Source organism: Mustela erminea, chromosome 4, assembly GCF_009829155.1.
Source record: "Mustela erminea isolate mMusErm1 chromosome 4, mMusErm1.Pri, whole genome shotgun sequence".
In the NCBI taxonomy this organism is placed as follows: domain Eukaryota; kingdom Metazoa; phylum Chordata; class Mammalia; order Carnivora; family Mustelidae; genus Mustela; species Mustela erminea.
Window position 1 is genome coordinate 14661892 of NC_045617.1, and position 13834 is coordinate 14675725.

The 13834-nt window shown below is 37.9% G+C and overlaps 1 protein-coding gene across 7 annotated transcripts in view; it reads right to left on the minus strand.

Annotated features, from left to right (window-relative positions):
* ESR1 (estrogen receptor 1) overlaps nucleotides 1-13834 on the minus strand; it is a 408095-nt gene that overhangs the window by 67200 nt on the left and 327061 nt on the right. The gene's annotated exons all lie outside the window — the stretch shown is intronic.

A 13834-nucleotide genomic window follows, 5' to 3' on the forward strand; every position in this document is an offset into this window, starting at 1 on the left:
TTTATTCACCTATTAAAAAATATTCCCAGATTAGCTACTAAAGTAAAATCCAGTTAGAGACTATATAAAATAGAGACTTAAAGTAAAGATATTCAGATATGAAAAATAAAGAATGAGAAAAATAAAGTATGTGAAAATAAAAAGAAACCAGAGGTCGTGATCTTGATATTAGATGGTAAAATATAATCCAGAGAAAAGGTAAAATGAATAAAAAAATTTTGCAATACAAAAACCTATAACGGGCAATAGAGCTAAAGCAAATATAAGCATGTATGCATTAGATCACATGTCATAGATTTCCATTAATCAGAAATTACAGAATATATAAAGATAAACATAGGCAGATACTTTACCTTCTACCTTAATAAGAATATGTAAACTTTCTTAACAAGTGTATATGGAATATTTAGAAAAACTGAACTTACATTAGGTTACAAAGAAAACCATAATAAGTTCCAAAATAACTGAAATAATATAAGCAGTATTCTTTGATCCCCCCCAAGAAAAGTTTATTAATAACAAAACAAAACAGAACAACAACAACAAAAAAACAAAAAATACCCTAGAAATTAAACCATTTACTAAATAATTCTTGAATAAAAGAAAAAATAAAATATGAAATTGATTAAATAGGATAGATAGATAAGGATATTCTAAGGATAATAAAAGCAAGATACATCAGAATCTATGGGACATAACCAAGGAAAACTTTTGAGAAAACTCTATGTATTAGCTGCCTATATTATGATCTGAAAATAAATGATTTTAAAAACAATTTAAAAAGCTAGAGAAAGAACTACAAAGTCAACTGAATGAAAGCAAAAGGAAGGACTTAACAAAGCAAAAATATAATGATGAGTTAGAAAGTAGAAAACCAGTAGAACTAATAAAAATAAAATTTAAGCTAGTCTTTTGGGGAAAAGAATTGACAAAATACAGAAACCACTAGCTGACCTAAGGTTTCTAAAAGAAGGATAAATACACAAAATAAATTACAAAGTAGAAGGAACCAACAAGCCAGAGGAAAGTTTTTAACAATCATCAGAAACTTTCATGCAATTTAATGTAATAAATTTGAAAATCAATGAAAAATAAATAACTTTATCAGATTTTATACAGCAAAACTGACTACAGAAAAGATGAACAGTCTTTAGACTAATTACTACAGAAGAATTAAAATTTCCAGGGAGTTCTTCTCTGAGAGAGCCACCAGGTCTAGAAGGTTTGTAAAGAGAATTCTACCAAAATTTGAAGATTTAAAGATCAAATAATCCCAGTGCTACTTAAACTTTTCAGAGCATAGAAAAGAAAACTTCCAGGGGGCACCCGGGTGGCTCAGTGGGTTAAGCCACTGCCTTCGGCTCAGGTCATGATCTCAGGGTCCTGAGATTGAGCCCCGCATCGGGCTCTCTGGCTCAGCAGGGAGCCTGCTTCCTCCTCTCTCTCTGCCTGCCTCTCTGCCTGCTTGTGATCTCTCTCTGTCAGAAATAAATAAAATCTTTTAAAAAAAAAAGAAAGAAAAGAAAAGAAAACTTCCAGACTCCTTTTGTGGGGCATGTGTAACACTGAAAACAAAAACTAGTAAAGACTATCAAAAGAAAAAATTTCATACCAAACTTTCTTAAGAATTTTAATGCAAAAACAATAACCTTCATTCCTAATTAAAACACCGAAAAACACAGAAACATAGAAACTCTTATCGGGACACCTGGGTGGCCCAGTCATTTAAGTCTGACTTCAGCTCTGGTCATGATCCCAGGGTCCTGGGATGGAGCTCCTCATCAGGATCCCTGCTCTGTGGGGAGCCTGTTTCTCCCTTTGTCTCTGCCTCCCTCTCTCTCTCTCAGTCTCTCATTAATAAATAAATAAAATATTTTTAAAATAATAGAAACTCTTATAATATGAATATAAGAACAAGGAAATGGCTTTTACTTTGCCACTGTTTTTATGAGGTATTAGAGTTATTATTCAACACAACTAGATAAGAAAAAAACCACTTCAATTCTTAGAGATAAAAAGAAAGAGGTAAAACAATCTATTTGCAGATGATATGATTATATATTAGGAAAGCCTATGGAAATTAATGGAACTACTCTAAACAATAAATGAATTCAGTAAAGTAGTAGTGTACAAAAATAACATTTAACTATCAAGGATACTTTAAAACACTTCTGAAAGACACATGAAAATAATCTGAACAAATGAAGAGGCACAACTTATTCTTAAATGGGAAAATTCAACCTCATAAAGACATTAATACTTCCTAAGCCAATTTATATGTAACAGAATCTTAACGTTATCAAGTTTTCGCATGGAGTTAAACAAGTTAATACTAAAGATACCTGTAAAAAGAAATCAGGAAGCATCACCTGTAAACCCCTGAGAAATCAGCAGGCACATTAGAGTCTGACCTGACCAGAATTAAAACCCAATTTGGGGGGCGCCTGGGTGGCTCAGTGGGTTAAAGCCTCTGATTTCGGCTCGGGTCATGATCCTGGGGTCCTGGGATCGAGCCCTGCATTGGGCTCTCTGCTCAGCAGGGAGCCTGCTTCCCCTCCTCTCTCTCTGCCTGCCTCTGTCTACTTGTGATCTCTGTCAAAAAAGTAAAAAATAAAAAATAAAAATTAGAAAAAAAAAATTGGGGGAAGCCTGGGTGGCTCAGCCAGTTAAGTGGCTGCTTTCCACTGAGGTCATGATCCTAGGGTCATGGGATTGAGTACCACATTGGGCTCCTTGCTCAGCAGGGAGCCTGCTTCTCCTTCTGCCTGCCACTCCCCTCACTTGTGCTCACTCTCTCTCTCATTTAAAAATAAATAAATTAAAAAAAAAATTTGGAGCTGCCGTAAATAAAGCTATGAGATAATGAATCATAAATTGATAAACCTTAGAAGATAAGTAAAATTTCATAAAAGGATTTAAGTTTATGAAGAAATCATGCATGTAATTAAGGATGCATCTCAAATCGCTTGAGAAAATAATTTTTTCATAAATGGTGCTGGCAATACTGAAAAGCCATTTGGAAAAATATTAAAAAATCAATCTTTATTTCACACTGTATATCAAGATAAAATCTAAATGGACAGACCCAAGACATAAGAGTAAAAAGTACTAAGAGCAAGCAGAAGTGAATATAATTATAATATGGAGGTAGGGAAATCAGTCCAATAATGGGAAAATTAATATATTTTTGCTATCAAACTTAACTTACAAAAGCATTTTATACAGCAAAATCCTCCAAAAACAGTTGAAATGTAAATGAGAAACTGAGAAAAGATTTTGGCAACCTATACTAAGAAAAGCTCATCTATCTCTAACATACATACAGTTCCTAAAAAATCAAGGAACAGAAAAAGACAAGCTGGTACAAAAATTGACAAAAACATGAATATACAATCACCAAAGCATAAATGAAAGAGGACCTAATACATAAATAAGATGCTTGATTTCATTCAAAAATAAAAGGAAATGTACTTAAAACCATCCTGGGATACTTCTTGCCTATCAGATTGGCAAAAATCCAAAGTTTGACAACATAGTCTATTGGAGAAGCTGTGGAAAAACAAACCCTCTTCTACATGGATGGTGGAAAAACACAATGACACCCTGTGTCACGGGTAGTAAATAAATTTTCTAATATCTAGAAAAATTGTGTATGCATGTATTTTTCGACCATTTATTTTATTTTATTTCATCACAATAAGCGAACTCTAAACCGCATCCCCAGTTTCCTCCATCCCCACCCAGCACCCCTGGCAACAATTTGGTTGTTCTCTATAATGAAGTGTCTGTCTGATTTGTCTTTCTCTCTCTCTTTTTCCTTTTGCTCATTTGGTTTCTTTCTTAAATTTCACATGAATGAGATCATATGGTATTCATCTTTCTCTGACCGATTTATTTTGCTTAGCATTATACGTTCTAGCTCTATCTACATTGTTGCAAATGACAAGATTTCATTCTTTTTAAAGGCTGAATAATATTAATAATAATAATCAATTGTTAAGGATTAATATCAATATTAATTAATATTGATATTAATCCTTAACAATCGATTATTGTCATTAATAATTAATAATATTATTAAGGCTGAATAATATTCCACTGTATGTAGATATATACTACATCTTTTCTATCCATTCATCTGTTGATGTTTGGCTATTGATGATCCACAGTTTGGCTATTGTAAATAATGCTGTAATAAACATAGGGGTACATGTGCCCCTTTGATACAGTGTTTTTGTACTTTGGGGGGTAATTACCCAGTAGTAATTACCTGGAATGTAGGGTAGTTCTATTTTTAATTCTTTGAGGAATCTTCATGCTTTTTCCACGATGGCTATGCCAGTTTGCATTCCCACCAACAGTGCACAAGTGTTCCCCTTTCTCCACATGCTCACCAACACTTATTTCTTGTGTTGTTGATTTTAGCCATTCTGACAGGTGGGAGGTGATATTGAATTACAGTTTTGATTTGCATTTCTTTGATGACCAGGGATGTGTATGCATGTATCTTTTGATGCAATAATCCCATTTCTAGGAATCTATCACAAAGACAGATTGCAAAAAGTACAAAATGACTTAACCACAAAGTTATCTATTGTGGCATTTTTTTGTTGTTTATAGCATAAGACTGGAAAAAACCTACATGTCAATCCATAGGGGATTCCACACAATGGAATAGAAGATAGTCATAAAAAGGAATAAGGAAGCTCTTTGTACACATACATGTTGAAACCTCCAAAGCAATTTGCAGAATATTATATATAATGACTACTTTCAGATATAAAGGGTATGTAAATATACATATAGTTTCAAAGTTGCTTATATCCTAATTTTATCCACTGAAATATCTACAGGTAATGGGAGCTCAAAAATAGTGAACACACCAAGTGCCAAGATTGAGTTCTAAATACCAATTTCTCGGAAACAAATAAGCCCTCCTTAAAGGAATGTTGGTTCCACCTCTGGGGCAGAAAATTTACAAAAATTTACAATAAATTAAAAAAAAATAAATTTACAAAATTTACAACAAGGTTAGGACATGTTTAAGGAGGCATTAAGGATGAATGACACAGAAGTCACATGAAAGAACTCTATTAGCCACAGATGGCACAACTGAAGCACCAAAAAAAGGATAATAAATCAACTGATTGGGCATTAAGGAGGGCACTGATCTGTGTTACACAGGGTGTTACACACAACTAATGAATCATTGAATACTACATCAAGAACTAATTATGTACTATATGTCAGCTAAGTGCCCTCAATAAAAAATAAATAAAATAAAATAATCAGTCAACGGATTGATGCACACTAAATAAACAAAACTCATAAAAAAGCCCATAATGCCAGTAAAAAATTCTCGTAGGCCGTTAACTGGATGGAACTAGGACAGCCGCTCCCCTTGATGCTGCTGCTATCAGCAACTAGAGCTTCTTAGCTTTTTGAACACCAAATATTTCAAAAAGCTAATTTATATTTCCTTTCACTCATTTTTCCTGCCCGTCTTCTCTTTTATACATTATATTTTCATTCAACGCATTGATACTCTGGTTGTTGTTGTTGTTTTTCTACTTCTTTACTAAAACTGTCCTCCTTGGGGCAACTGTGATGACTAATTAACAAATGCTTAGTCCCTTCCTCTTGCTCCTACACACCTCTCTGTAGTATTTAGCATAATTCACTATCCTTCTCCTCTGGAAAGCCATCCCTCCCTTGGAATCAGAGACTGTGCTTCTGTTCTCAAACGATTCTGCCTTAGCCCCAGGAGGGCAGGCGGGAGTTCTCTTCTACTTACAACTCCTAAAGGTCAGCCTTTGAGGAGGTCTTTCCTCAGCCCTTCAGACATCTCCTTCTCCACCGTCTTGTCCGCTTATCGTATTCATCCCACCTTTTAACTACGAAGATGACATGAGTCTTTGATCTCCATCTCTCCTCTGACATTCAACTTCCTGCTGAACATGTACAGTACATCCTTCAGTACATCCTCTCTACACCTTAAACTCAACACGTATAAAGAAGAACTCAGCATGTCCCCAGTACCACTCTTCCCCCTGTCTTCCTAACTCCTGCCCAGAGCACCGGCATCCATTCCATGGCCAGGACCACAGATCTTGAAACCTTCTTCATCCCAGGGCTCTCTGACACACCCACACTCAAGGAAGGGTTTGCTCAGGCTCTCCTCTCCTCAGAGGCTGAAGTGGACCCAGCTGCAGCCTCAACTGCTCATCCTGACCAAACCCGGAAGATACAGGGTCGCCCGGAAGATCGCCGCCCTTGATAAACTTTTCCCTCTCAAGGGTATACAGTAAGCAAACTTTCTTTACCATTGCACCATGCTTGTTGCATCTTGTTTTTCAACAATTCAGTCATGATGGATCTTAAAATCAGTGGCAAGGAGGAGTGGTAAATCATGTAAACAGGTTAAGAAACTGAGTCTCTACTATGCTATAAAACCAAAGAAGATAACCAATGGTGCGCTTTTTTTCATCTCTTTTCCATTTGAAATGAAAATACAGGTAAAATATAAATAAGAATATTTAATGACTTAAAATGCCATAGAAGCATCAGAAGAAAAAATCCATCCTTATTCTTTGTATTAGGAGCCCAAAAGGAGAAGTTAAGAACACCAAGAGGAGGAGGGAAGAAGGGAACTTAATCATAGATCGTAAGTTCACATAACCATGACACTAATAGTAAAGACAATTTTGATTCATAATAGGAAATGGAAACAAACACAGTAATTTCTTTTGCCCTGAAGCCAAACATTGATACACTCATAAAATTAAGAGCTATCCTCAATAGGAAAATATCCAAGTAGTACTAATACCTTGACATAAGAAATATTTCAAAGAGGGGTAATCTGTGATCGTCGCCCTTGATAAACCTTTTATTTTATTGCCCTCCTGACAGCTCCAAAATGACGAACATATAGCGTGTTCTCACCTTCAGAGTTATTTGTATTAGAGTATATTTTAAGACAGGAGGAATGTACAATAAGTGTATTTATGCCAGCATGGAAATGTCAAGTGAATTGGTACATAAATGCAAGTGTACATAAAGGACTGATTTTTACCCAGAATCTATAACCATTAGAAATTGATGGAGGAAAATACACTAGATATGAATGAACTGGGGTGCAGTGAGGACCTGCTTAGGTCTTGCTTTTGCTTGCATTCATTTGTATAACAATATTACTCTACCAGTAGACAGTAAATTCCCTGAGGACAGGTCTGCTTTTTACACATCTTTTTTTTTTTTTTCCCCATATCCTCCAGTATCATGCAGAACCCCAGAGATGTAAAAAAAAAAAAAAGAAGAACCCCAGAGACTTGGGGGTTCTCCATAAATATCTACTAAGTTGATTTACTCTGAATTAACTCACACAGACTTGAACTTGGTCATCTTTATCACTGGGTTTTAATGTGACTCATTAAAATGAATGAGAATCAGAATTTCTGATGCCGACTATGAAGAGGTACCCGCGATGAAAGTAGATCTGAAGGGGATTACTTGATTATTCCTGTGTGGTATGTATGCTTACATAATATTAAGATATTTTAAAATTAAACTGTCAAAAGTACTATTTTGATTATATTTAAGTACATTAAGCTGATGTTTAATTGTTAATAATTAATGGTAAATACAAAAATAATGTGGTACATAGAAATGTAAGAAGTCAAATTAACCTCCTACACAGGATTAATTCTTGGGTTGGAATTCTGCCTTCTCCTCCAGAGCAATTTTACATTGAGCGGATCCTTACTGTTTACAGGCTTATTCCTTTTGAGAAATGAAAGACTTGGGGCTTAGCAAGGTTTATAATATAGTGCTACTTAGTTGCCTTTGTTTTTAAGGAGAAACCTTGGTTTCAATGTTTAGTTTTTCTGCCTTTTTCAATAGAACCCCTACACGTGCCTTCATGAATTGATGGTCAAGGTGACTTTTCCTGAAATTCCTGTATGCACCCACACGCGTGTATGTGTGTGTCTAATATCTTCCATGAGATAAAATTCACACATCATATAATTACCCCATTTAAAGTGTATAATGCAACTTGGTTTTAGTCCAATAAATATTTTGATTCATTTTCAATCACAGATAAGCAGTAATAATAGCAGGTTGCTAATCTCTCTCTTTTTTGGGGGGGCCTCAATTTTTCTCCAGTACCGTTTACAATGTCATATTCCCAGGGTTTGTCAGCATGTTAAATGAAACACTTTGACAAATCAGTCAATTGGCATCTGCTGTTCAGTCATTAAAGACTCAGAACTGGAAAGAACCAAGGGATCCAGGGTCAGAATATAAGTAATCTTTCTAACCTGTATGCTCATACAGTTAATGAGATACAGCATAGAAGAAAACCCACCACTGTATTGCACTCACTGAAGAAGTTCTTTTTTAATCCAATTCTATAAAGTAGAGTGGAAAAAAGGTCATGAATACATTTCTTGAGATATGAATGAAGCAAACAGTTATGCAAACCAAAGCACACCTGGAAAGTTATAGAGGGCATCCAGCAGAACTCCCAGAGTCATGAAAACTGTCTCCGGTCCAGGACTGCCTTTTCCCATGGGTGGATCACTTGTCCCTCACCCCTCCCACTGCACCTGTGTCCCCAGCTCCTCTAATGCTCCCTTCCATGTGGCACACATTTTTTACAAGCTTATTCCTCTTGAGAAGGCTTGAGAGAGGAGAAATCTGCAAAGGGAATATAGAGAGAGGTCCCTCTCTTCATATTTGAGAAACGTTGGACAGATTACATTCTGAATTCATCAAGCTATTCCAGAACTTTATTTTTTACTCTTCCAAGTAAAGAATCTGCAAAGAATTTACATCAAGCTTTACACAGGAAAAAAAAAAATTTTTTTTTTTTTTAAAAAAAGGGCCCATAACAGTGTTGCTGGAAGCACTGTTTTATTTGCATGTTTTTATCTACATGTTTTTTTCCTGAAATATTTACAATACACAAGCCAAACTGAGAAATGTTCTTGCTTCTAGAAAACGACTTTTTCTTTTCCATTTAAAATGAATGCATCATCTGGAAACAGTCTGCTATTTAGTAGAAGAGGCCAAATGTTCTCTCTGGTGCAGCAACCTGTTTTTCTCTTAAGGAAGAGAACTCATTCCTATTCCATGCCTCCAAGTAGAACTTTCTGCTGCTCGATACTATTTCCTACAGGCAGAGCCTCCTGAAGCAGGAGCGAGGGGAAGAGCTAGGTCAACAACCCTCTGGCCAGAAGCTGGGTGAAGGGAATATTCTGCTTGTCGAATTAAGCCCTGCTCTTCAAACGGATGAACAGTTTTTTTCTCTGAGAGTGTACAGGACCCGAAGCAGTGCTTTGGCTTCACTGAGAAATCCGCAAATATTTCTCAGAATTTGTTAGCGCTGATGGCGCCAGCAAAACAGAATTAGACTGCCCCTTGGAAACTGGATAGTCCTACTGAACACGCAATTTACATTGTTTCCTCTAACATTACATCTGCCTTCCAGCATCGTAAATGGCACTCCTGCAAGAACAAAGACACCCCACCAGGGATGATATAGGTTGAGCATTTTTGCTTCTGTTTTTAGGTCTATATTTTTCCAATGTGGGCACTCGAGCAGGACTAAACGAAGAGACGCATTCCTAGTTGACACAGAGGACATATTTTGTATTTTCTGGTGCCAAAACACACCAGAGGATTAGGTGCTAGAATGGAAAATAGTTCTCTCCATTTCCTGATTACTTTCACAGGCGTTCTTATTATCTTTAACTTTGCTCTTGTAAAACACACACACAGCGCGAGAAATTACTGGGTTCTTTATTTATACCTTATAATAACCTTTATTTCTTGGTTTTCGCAGGAAGAGATGACTGCACTTAGAGCCTGGAACTCACTGCTGCAGGACACAGGGAAGAACTGGAAAGTGTGGGCAGGCTAAGCATGCCAAGGGTAAAATTAGCCTCCGAGCATATGACTACCAGGAAAGCTCTGAACTACCAGTATCAAGATATCATGGGTTGTCATCGGGGAGTAAATCAGGCAATAACTCTTTTTAAATAGACTCAAGATAGGAAATATGTCCTCCGTTCACAAATGTGGGATGCCAGCCCAGCAGGTTTTTATATTCCTGTAATCACTAAACCTCATGTGCCAGTACTAACCTCTCAGTAATTACAAGGCATGACCGGGACAAATTTTATCCTCCTGATGGCCTTGCAAGGCACAAGGTTTGAGAGAACGGGACATCACTGTAATCAATCACAGATAAGCCCCGTCTCCAGGGAACGGCGTTGGTAATCCGTGGGTGACGGGACTGCGTGGGACTCCTGGTTTTCCCTTTTCCCTGTTTCTATGCAGAGGTAAACAGCCTATGGAGGTGGCTGACTTTTAAAAGGCTGTGTCACAAAGCCAGAGCTAAAATTAAGAGGAGGACTCTAACGTTCATTTTGTGCTTACCAGCTGTCAGTTAAGCTTTGACAGTTAGGGTTTTCTACCGTTTGTTACAAACCGTGTTTACTGGGCACACACTGTTGGGAAAAGACCAACAGGGAGGAAGGACAGAGTGATTTATGCTAATCAGAGAGTTGGATGTTATTAAGAGGGTTAGGAGCCTACAAGGTAAAAACATAAACAGTTGTTCTCAGCTATCACTCAAAACCATCTTACAGGTAGATAGAACTTCAAATGGGCTGCTGGTCACGTATTTTTATTGTTATGCATAGATCAGTGCCATCACAGGGAGTCATCCCCCCCAATAGAAAGGGTAATGTTATAATATGGACATTTCCTGATATTTGGGTGCATGTTAACTAGGAAAGTATAGAAAATTTTATATTATAAATCAAATTTTATTTTTTATGTTTTATATTATTTATATAATTTACATGTATTTATATACCTTTATAATCACTAAAATGTGCCTGGTGTCCTTAAATCCATTAACATCTTGAGGAGTTTACTCGATAGTGGCTCTAGTTATGGGAAAAAATAAGAAGCAGTTTATCCCTGTTTGGAATTCAGAAGCTGCAGAACAGGTCTGCGGAGTAGAAGCAGTGTGTAAGCCTTAGCCAAATGCATTTAGTAATTTTAAAAAATCCTTTCAAAACAGACGGATTTTAATTTCTGCTAAGTCTTTATGGGACCAAACCAGGAATTGATGAATAGCAATGAATAAGAAGTGAATGAATTTGGGGCACCTGGGTGGCTCAGTGGGTTAAAGCCTCTGCCTTCAGCTCAGGTCATGGTCCCAGGGTCCTGGGATCGAGCTCTGCATCGGGCTCTCTGCTCAGCAGGGAGCCTGCTTCCTCCTCTCCCTCTGCATGCCTCTCTTTCTACTTGTAATCTCTGTCTGTCAAATAAATAAATAAAATCTTGAAAAAAAAAAAAGAAGTGAGTGAGTTTGATGACAAAATAGCTGAAATGACCATCCGATGATGTAAATTCTACTGATGGCCACAAGTTACTCTCAGGTGACCACAGCCAGTGAGATTAACAAACACTTGCTGGAGAACCGTAGAAGACTTTGTGTCTCAGAGGTAACAAAAGGGTGAACAAGCTCTGGTTCCTGCCCACAAGAAGCTCGCGAGCAGGTGCGGAAAAGACACGCCATCGCAATATCTGCATGGTGGCCGGGGGGTGAGAGCAGACCACACACAAGAACCGAGACCAAGGAAAGGCCACCTTCACCTACAGAGGGGAGGGCGTGAAGAACGGTTTAATGGAAGAGTACATCTCAAATGAGCCATAAAGAATGGGTAAGCTTCTGACAAGGAATTCTAAAGGCAGAGGACCTTTCAGAAAAACTTGAAGTGTGTAGTTACGTTGATGCTGAATTCAGCATCCAGGTGTTTTTAGCCTGGACAAGAGCTCACCAACTTCACTTAATTCTCAACACCGCCTTTTGGACTCGCACCCACTGGCCTTCCTTATTTACAGTATTTGACTGGCTCTGCAGTTGTTTATGTTTAGACATAATGATCAAGATAAGAAGTCTAGACAGTTTCTTCTAAGGATTAGAAAGAGCCAATTGAAGCTGAGTCAGGAAGTGTCAAGATCATAACTGAGCCTTAGAAAGAAGTCAGAGGCAACACTGTGGGGGCCGGACAGAAGGAAAGAGGGGTGGTGGCCAAGACAGACAGACTATAGTGGAGAGGCAATAGTCTGGAGAAGGGACAGTGAGGACCTGTGCAGAGAGCACATGGGGGCAGAAGGATGGAGACCAAGGAGAGGTATGGATTTCAGAAACCGCTCAGAAATGATATGACAGCTGGGTAACATGATGGGTGGGGTGTGTGGCCTCCATGATTAACTCAAACCTTATAGCTTCAGTGTCCAGATGAATGTTGATGTCACAAACACAGAGAATAAAGAAAAGAAACAAAATGGATAAGGAAGATAATATATTGGAGTGAGAGATAATGGTGAGTCTAAAGAGCTTACAGGGCACTGAAATAGAAAAGTCTAGAAGAGTTGTTCTCAACCAGGGTCAATTTTGCACCTCCCCTATTACCGCACACTGGGCATGTTTAGAAATGTCTAGAGACATTTGGGGTTATTATCACTGGGGAAGAGGGGTGTTAACCCACCAAAAATGTCAGTAGCGCAGAAGATGAGAAATCCTGCTCTAGAGGAAGTGAGAACTTCCTCTGGAACTGAAGAAAGTAGGAAAAGAGGCAGATGAGAACTTTCACTCATTCACACCATGGTAAAAGATTTGAGAGAATACTACCTACAGTGAAAGTATGTGGAAAAGAAAGAGAAGCAAGTGGCTGACAAAATCCTAAGCAATATCAATACCTCATTAGCAAAATGAGTTCTTTGGTGTGAAGTTAATGTCACAAATCATTTCACCTTTTTTTTTTTTTTTTAAGTAAACTCTACCCTCAATGTGGGGCCAGAATTCATAACCCTAAGATCAAGAGTTGTATGTTCTACTGACTGAGCCAGACAGGTGTCCCAGACCCTTTCATATTTAAAATGCAATGACAGGATGACTGTCTTCAGAAAGTGCATACCCAGGAGGGAAGGAAATGGGGAATCATGGAGAAGATCAGTTATGAATGAACATCCGAAAAAACTAAGCTCTGAAGACACATTCCAGTCTGCAGCAGGGAAGCACTGTATGTGGTCTGCAAATGTGTTATAACTTGGTCACAGAACCACACAACTGTAACACAAGACAATTAAGAAAGAAGAATTTGGAGGAGGGAGAGGTGGATGAGAAGAAAAGAAGGAAGGAAGAAACAAAGGAAAACAAAGAAGAGTGTGGAAGGGGAAAACAGCAAGAGCAGAGAAACAGGGGAAGGAAGAGAAGGAAGAAGAACAGTAGAGACAAACTCTAGAAGACACACAATACAGTGTGAGCACAGTTCTAAAGAACAAGACTAGGGGCTATCCTCAAAGTTCTGACAAACTCTAATACGGGACTCCATTTTAGAACACCAAAATCTGCTTCTTGAACAGTATCATCAATGTTTTTCAAAAGCTATCTAACACAAAAAGACAAAATGGTAACCAACACTTGTACAATTCTCCAGTACTTAAATAAACTTCACTGGTTCTGCTCCACAGGGCTCACCAGAGGTGGGAAAACTGGAGAGGGACAGGAGATGGGGAGGTAGCGGAGCACTCCAAAGTGAAGGAATGTGGAAGGATGCATCACAGGCAATCTGGCAGCCCCAGAGCAGAAGCAAAGGAAGCTTGCAAGAAGCATCTAGAAGATGATCCTTTCCCATTCAAGTTGTTATGTGGGCCACAAATATTAGGTATGCCTGGAAACCAACAGAGGCATCACTGACCAAGAAAGAGGATGAAAAACATGCGCACAAGACAGAGGCAGTATGAGTGTCAA